At 48.0% G+C, this 8,169-nt stretch overlaps 1 pseudogene; it reads right to left on the reverse strand.

Moving 5' to 3' along the window:
• Window positions 1-3,103: 3,103 nt before the first annotated feature.
• Window positions 3,104-7,119, reverse strand: LOC142302357 (RNA-binding protein FXR1-like; annotated as a pseudogene).
• Between the last annotated feature and the right edge of the window lie 1,050 nt (window positions 7,120-8,169).

Here is an 8,169-nt window from a genome sequence, read left to right on the forward strand (position 1 = left end):
GCGGTACTTGTTGGAGGGTGCGGTATGCCCGGTTATTATCTACACTGACCATAAAAACCTGGAGTACCTGCGATCCGCTCGAAGACTCAACCTGTGACAAGCCTGTTGGTCCCTGTTTTTTGCCCGGTTTGACTTCCAACTACATTTCCTGCCCATGGACAAGAACGTGCGGGCTGATGCCTTGTCCCGGTCCTTTGTTCCGGTAGAGAAAGAGGATGAGACAAACCAGTCCATCATTTGTCCTAGTAAGGTCATCCCGGTGGCTCCCATCACACTGGCACAGTTACCCCCTGGGAAGACTTTCGTCACGGAGAACGACAGACTAAAAGTCCTTCAGTGGGGGCATTCTTCGAAAGTGGCCGGACATGCCGGTCAGAAGAAAACGTGGAGCGCTATTGTCCGTCACTATTGGTGGCTGTCTCTCCATAAGGATGTCCTCTCTTTTGTCTCCGCTTGTCCATCCTATGCCCGGAACAAGACGCCCAAGAACTTGCCCTATGGCCGTCTCCTGCCTCTGCCAATTCCCTCCGTTCCATGGCAACACATTGCCATGGATTTTATCACGGACTTGCCTTTGTCCTCCAGACATACGGTAATCTGGGTCGTGGTGGATCATTTCTCAAAGATGGCTCATTTCGTCCCCATGGTCGGACTGCCCTCTGCCCAGGAGCTCGCTGATGCCTTCATTCAGCATATCTCCGGCTGCACGGCTTTCCCTTGCATATAGTGTCCGACAGGGGAATTCAGTTCACCTCGCGCTTCTGGAGGGTGCTCTCTGAACACCTGGGAGTATCTCTGGACTTTTCCTCGGCCTTCCATCCCCAGTCGAATTGTCAAGTGGAACGTGTCAACCAGGTCTTGACTTCCTTCCTTCGACACTACGTCAACGTCCATCATGACGATTGGTCCACGATTCTCCCTTGGGATGAGTTCTCCAATAATCATCACGTCAGTGAATCCTCCTCCAGCTCTCCCTTCTATGTTGTCTACAGTCTTCAGCCTTCCGTTCCATTACCGGTATCCTCGACTTCTGATGTTCCTGCTGCAGATGCCCTGTTCAAAGACTTCTCCAATATATAGAGTACCGTTAAAACTTCCCTTGAACATTCTTCTGCCCAGATGAAAAAACATGCAGACAAGAGACGCCTTGACTCTCCTCACTTCTCTCCTGGGGATTTGGTATGGCTTTCCTTCAAATACATCCGGTTGAAGATTCCATATTACATGTTGGGTCCGCGGTACATCAGTCCTTTCAAGGTCGTCAAGCGGATCAACGAGGTCTCATACAAACTGCAGCTCCCAGCCACGAAGCGGATCCCGAACTCCTTCCACGTCTCCTTGCTCAAGCCAGTCGTCCTTGGTCCCCTCTCCTCTGATGCCGGTACTCCTCCTCCTCCTATTGCTGATGGCGATGTGTACGCGGTAAAAGATATAGTGGCCATGAAGACCGTGCGGGGAAAGCAGTTCTTCCTTGTTGATTGAGAGGGCTACAGCCCCGAGGACCACTCCTGGGAACCCCGGGAGAACGTTGGCACTCCTCTTATACGTGACTTCTTATCCCGGTTGTGGGGAGGGGGGCATGAGGGAGGGGGTACTGTCACGCTCCCGGGGTTCCGGCGCCGTCTGTCACTCACCGCTCCGGTTCCCGGTCCTTCTGCCTGCGGCTGCCCCCCTCACTCTCCCTCCTCTGCGTCCTCCGTGCCTCCTGCCCGCCGGTCCCGGCGTCTCCCTGCAACCCAGGACACTCTGTCTGGTCCCCCTGCATCTCCTGCATTAGGGTGCGCACGCGTTCACTCACCTGTTCTTAAAGGGCCAGGGTCCTGGAAACAGGATATGGTCAATTACAGGTACAGGGTATATTAGGACTTCCTTTCCATGTGGGCGGGGCCTGATCATCATGTTCCCATAGCTAGGTGTTCAGGTGCCTCTGTGTCTTGTACCCAGATTAACTCTGTCTCTTCCGCAGAGCCCGTCTGCCATCCTGACCTGGTCCCAGAGTGCCAATTACCCAGGAGGTGTCCCGGTGACTGTTTGCTGAGGATCTTGCCATCTCCCGTCAGCCTGAACACGTCACCTGGACTTTACCTGGAAGCTCCAGCCTGCACGTCTCGCTGGATCCGGACCCCGTTGGCTGTGACTATTCGGCACCTGTACCCAGTTCCCGTCATCTGTCCTGCCTCCGGTTCCCGTTGGACTATTAGTCATCTCCCATGCCGATCTCTGAAGGACCCGTACCCCGTACTCCCTTTGTTCCGGCTGCCGTGCATTTAGGCCATCTGGTGGGGTGACCAGACAGTCCCTGTATAGGGGTTGGCTCTTGGTTGCCTCTCTGGGGGAGTCCGGTGCACGGTCCCGTGAATCCACCTCCAGGACGTTACAGGTTGTGATGGGCTTATGTACTCTTCCTGTTTCTCAAGCTAACGACAGGAGCACTTTTAGTTAAAAAGGCCAGCAAATTTATTTTAAGACATAACTTTATTTTAGCACATAAATCTCTCTCTACAAAGCCTCTTCCAGCCTAAAGGAACATACTCACGGTTTTCAGCTCGCTCAGGATTGGATATCACTTCTCTTTAGAAGTATTTCAATGGAGATGTAGCAGTCTCCACACATTGATCTTGGTCAGAAGAAGCAAACTCTCTTCTCTCCGAGGATTGCTTCTTGATGCGCAACAACCTCTACACACTATCGCAGTTAGATCAAGCTAATCCTCCCTCTCTGAGGATTCCTTTGCAGAGATATTACAGCCTCCCCACAACATCCATGTGCCAAACAGACATTATAAACATATAAGACACACACATAAGTGGTGGTATGTGAATAGCCTGACAGACCCTAATGAATCTCATAGTACTACACTTATTGGCATCACCAGCTTACATTCCTCCCTCCTACATCTAAAGTAGTGATAGTCCCCAACGCTTAGTGTGGTAGTGAAATTCACTTACACTCGAATCACCTGTCTGGTTTGACTCTGGGTTATCAGGTACATATATATACTATATGGTTCCTTCAGCATCAAGCTGCCAGAAGATTTGCCATTTCTAGATACTCTGCATCCTGTTTTTGCAGATCTAATTTGGCCTCTTCTTCCAGGGTGTCTTTAGCTGCCTCTCTGTTGGTAAACTTTTCTATCACCATAGAGACGAGTCACTAATTCATCCTTTCTTTCGATTTCTGTTTCCAAGGGCTTGGACACTTCAGAGTCTGTGCAATAGCCCGATGTGTAAATGGGACCTCTATGACCATGGCTTCTCTCACTGCTTCCCCTAACATACGAGGTAACATGTTTATCAGGTGGATCACACTTTCTCTAGGCCCTGGCCCAAAAGCGGTCGCCACCTCATACCAACTTGACAAAGTTGTTCCTCAATCTTCCATCTTAAGTGCTCTACTTCCTCCAGGTATGCAATGTGATACTCTAAAAGAGCCCATACATTTCCAATATTTTCCCTCATTCCTTCAATGACAAATGGAACCATACGATCTTCACAGAGTATTTTGGCTACATTACAACTTTCAATTCTCTCTATCCGTCTTACAGTTGTAAGCTCTTGAATGACTTTTCCATTCTTCCCCATAATTTTCCTGACAAAATTTCTGGGCAAATGGATGAAATATTCCACAAATTCCAATAAAGTTCAAGCGCTTTTCACTGGCTCCACACTTTCTCCATGAAGTCAAAATGTTCATGTATCTTTTTCTAACGTGATAGCTGTGATACCTGGAATCTTCCTGGCCTGCTGAACGTTATTTCAAATTGTGCACATTGTAAGCTTTCTTAAATCTTTTCTAACTACCACATCTTTCTGACATGCAGCGGTCAGCTGCTTCGTACACTCTAAGGGGCCCTTTGCACACTACGACATCGCAAGCCGATGCTGCGATGCCGAGCGTGATAGTCCCCGCCCCAGTCACAGCTGCGATATCATGGTGATAGCTGCCATAGCGAACATTATCGCTACGGCAGCTTCACATGCACTCACCTACCCTGCGACGTCACTCTGGCCGGCGAACAACCTCCTTCCTAAGGGGGCGGGTCGTGAGGCGTCATAGCGACGTCACACGGCAGGCGGCCAATAGAAGCTGAGGGGCGGAGATGAGCGGGACATAAACATCCCACTCACCTCCTTCCTTCCGCATAGCCGGCCGGGACGCAGGTACGAGAAGATCCTCGCTCCTGCGGCTTCACACACAGCGATGTGTGCTGCCGCAGGAACGAGGAACAACATCTTAACATCGGTCTTTCCCAAATCATGGGAATGTCCGACGCTACTCCGATGATACGATTATGACGCTTTTGTGCTCGTTAATCGTATAAAAAATGCTTTACACACTACGATGTCGACAGCGACGCCGGATGTGCGTCACTTTCGATTTGACCCCACCGACATCGCACCTGCGATGTCGTAGTGTCCAAAGTGCCCCTTAGTGTCTAGCGGCTTCTTCATTCCTTGATATGAGCCTCATCTTTGTGCGAATACTCTGTAAGTGCATGTCACTCAGGATATCTACTTGCTTCACTGTGGCTTCATTTGCATACAGTACAATCAGTGTTGTCTGGCTCAAAACTTGAGGAGTGTCAGGACTACATCTGATGCTGTTCACACAGCAGAATCAGACTCCATACAATGCTGCTTTTGAGTTGCACAGGCTTGGGCATCGACATGCTGTGCTCTTGTTAGTAACCTTGCTTGCAGGAGTTAATTTCTGCTAGCCTGTGGATCACTACTTGAGTCACATGTTGCAGGAGACCTATCACAGACGCTTCCACCCTTTATAAGATGGTGGAGCCTGTTCTCCCATTGCAATAATAATAGCTTTAGGCAATCCTGGTCCTTGTGCTTTTATATTCTGTTGCTGGTGAACTTCTGTGTTCTGTTTAGTGTGTTGTGGAAATACTCTTGTGGTCTGATTATTTCCTCCTTTCCTTTAATTTCCTCCCGACCATGTTTTGTCTATACCTCTGAGAGATTGTTGTCAGTTTGAGTTTTGCTTTTCCAAGCACGTCTGTTTATTTGTGTGGGATTAATCACTCCTGTCCCACCCCTCTCTTGGGTGGAGGGAGGGGGGACACTAAACCAGGGTTGTTCAAGAGGTAGGGCAAGGAACATGACACCTTCAGACGTACCTTTGGGAACAGGGTCAACGAGGGTTCCCCTAGCCTGAGGCCAGTTTCAGCTCCCCTGTTCCTAGTTATCCTGACACAGTTTTTCCCCAGCTCCACTTTCTCTTGCAGCACATCATTCTTTGCCTCTAAACTAGTGTCTATGTTCGACAAGGTAATTTTCTCAGCAAGTTACTCAACCTCCTTGCACACTCAGAAGGTGCAGCTTGTTCTCATTTTCTGCATCTATTCCGCTTCTGGCGTCGGGAGGAGGATTTCCACTTTTTGCTTGGCTCCTCTTTACTGCAGCTTCTTTACATTTCATTACAACACAATCTAAAGTAGAGTCATTATCACTTCCTCTGGTATGCTGGAAAAATAATTCCCCTTTCTCGGTGTCAGCCCCCTTTCCTGAAACTACTCCGTTTCCAACGCTTATACTATTGGTTTCCTTTTTACGAGTCACACCACTTAAGTTGGGTAGATCCACAATTGTCTTTGGTCACCCCCAACTGAGGACTATCAACCTTAGGAGGCACTAGTTCCTCCTCATACCCACCAACACATCAGTAGGAACTTCTTCAGCCTCTTCAGGAAACAGACACTTCCCACTTTTCCCACAAAAACTCAAATTCCCGGCCTGTTATTGTCATGGTTGTGTCACGGTTGACAGTCCTGTGGTGTCCGGCTGTAGAATGTCACTGTGTTTAGCTAAATAAACTGCTCCCTGATATTCTATTCTTTCTTCTGTGGTGCAAATAGAAATCTATGTACCTTCTACGTTTGGGGTTAATCCTCTTGCTTCTAGGAAGCCTCGGATACCCTCACCTCTCAGCTGTTAATCCTCATCACCACCCCTTGTGTCCTTAAATACCGGCTTTTCCCCTTGGTGTTTGCTGGTGTTAGAGTAAAATTTCCAAATGGTCTTGAGTGCAAGCAATTGGCTTGTACTCATATGAAGAAACATTGTTATATGTTGCTATACCTCTCCCCAAGTCACCTTGGAGATAAGTTGTTAATTTAGTTTCCCTGGTTTGTGTTCCCTGTGTGTTCTTTAGAACTTAGTTGGGTTGACTATCCATTCCTTACCTAGGGCCTAGTTCAGGGTCAGCCAGGGCCAGGTTTCCTGCTTGGTGCATAGGTGCAGAACATTTGATCAGGGGTTACCCTTTCCCCCTTCCCTAGACACAGTTTTCCTTTTCTCTTCCCTCCCTTTTTTCCATTCTCTTGGTATTTCCCCATACCAAGAAAGACATTTATAATGGGATGCAGCAAGACCAGGACTACACCCATGTTATGGTACACCATACCTTTGGCCATCTCAATGACCGCTCTAGTCATCAGATACACTTTAGTGTTCCCACAGATAAGTTTACTTCCATCTTCTTCTTTGGAATCCGATAGACCAGGAGAATGGTCAGAAAATTGTCAAAGTCTAACAGTCCAGTCACTTTCTTCATTCACTTCCACAGAACAGATCTGTGGCACATCATCAGATGAGGAGGCTATACTGCATGCCAGATATGCATAGAGAAAACAACGTTGTTCCTGGCTACAGTTCATCTGTTGAACAATCAGAGAACAAATCAGTGTACTAATTAACCTGAACACTTCCATTTCCTGCAGATTATGTCCTTAAGTGAGTCCATTGGCAGCACCACCGCCACCCCTTTGAGCTTGGGATGCTCTGCCGCCTTTTGTGCGACTACACCATCGGCAACCCATGCCTGTATTTGCCCCACAAGGGATTGCACAAACTCGTCCATAACCACCTCATCAAGATGCTCCAACAGCTCTTGTTGTTGCTCCCACTGCTATCACTGGCTCGTGGGGAACCTCCATTTGCTAGTCCCCTTTTGCTGCACACCAACCTGCACCAACTGGATCTACAATTCCTCAATCTCATCCACCTGCTCTCCCTCCACTGGAATATCCAACTGTTGGTCCAGGATCTGCTGCTGTTGACGCTGCTGGTGAAAGGCCTGCCGCTGCTCCACTCCAAGAGTCGTCATGAACCCGGTGATCCACAGGCAACAGGTCCTTGTAGGGTGTGGAGAATGTTCGTGGACCCACCGATCCACAGCAAACACTCTGCAGCTACTACACGTGCCTCCTGGAACACTGCCCGCATTCTCCACCAAATGTAATGGGATTACACATTCTGTTTGCTATTCAAGCTAATGACAGGAGCACTCATTTAAAAAGTTCAGCAGATTTATTTTAACAGCACATACATCGTTCTCCAGCAACATAACACAATACCTCTTCTGGGTTAAAGAGCCATACACACGGTTTTCAGTCAGTTTCACTTGTGGCTATGCACACTCAAGTTTGGATACCACTTCTCCATAGAAGTATACCAATGGAGATACAGCAGTCTCCACACACTGACCAAAAGAAGAAGTGAACCCTTTCTTCTCTCAGTGGATTCCTTTTTGAGGTATCACAACCTCTACACACTGTTCCAGTCAGGACAAGCTAATCCTCCCTCTCTCAGAGGATTCCTGTCAGATGCATCACACCCTCCCCCCCACTGACGACGTGCCAAACAGACACCATTATATTATACGGGACACACCCATAGTTGGAGCTATGTGAATAGCCAGATACACCCTAATTAATCTCATAGTACTACAGGTACCAGTTTCACCATCTTACAAGGCCCTTCCCAGCCTAAAACTACCAGCCATCCCAGGAGTGGCACATCACATTAGATATGCAAATTCTGGAGTTTCATCTAGGCTCTTGACGAATGCCCTTATGTGTTGGCAATCACGCTAATGGTTTGGGGCTGATTTAAGCTGTGAATTGTCCAGAAACATAGCTGGCATCAAGTCCTGGTGTTAGTAATGGAGAGTTTTCTATCAGACTCCCCCCATTACTAACCCAGCAAGGAAAAAAAACAAAAACAAACAAAAAAAATACAGGTCTGTTGTAGTCCACAAAGAAACATAAATTTGAGAGATATAAAAACAATAAGCAACTATCCATCATTCACCAATTTAATAGAAAACAAAGATCCCACGCAGGTCCGACAAAGACCAGCACTTCCCACGATGTTC

This window comes from Anomaloglossus baeobatrachus, chromosome 4 (assembly GCF_048569485.1).
Source record: "Anomaloglossus baeobatrachus isolate aAnoBae1 chromosome 4, aAnoBae1.hap1, whole genome shotgun sequence".
NCBI classification, from domain to species: domain Eukaryota; kingdom Metazoa; phylum Chordata; class Amphibia; order Anura; family Aromobatidae; genus Anomaloglossus; species Anomaloglossus baeobatrachus.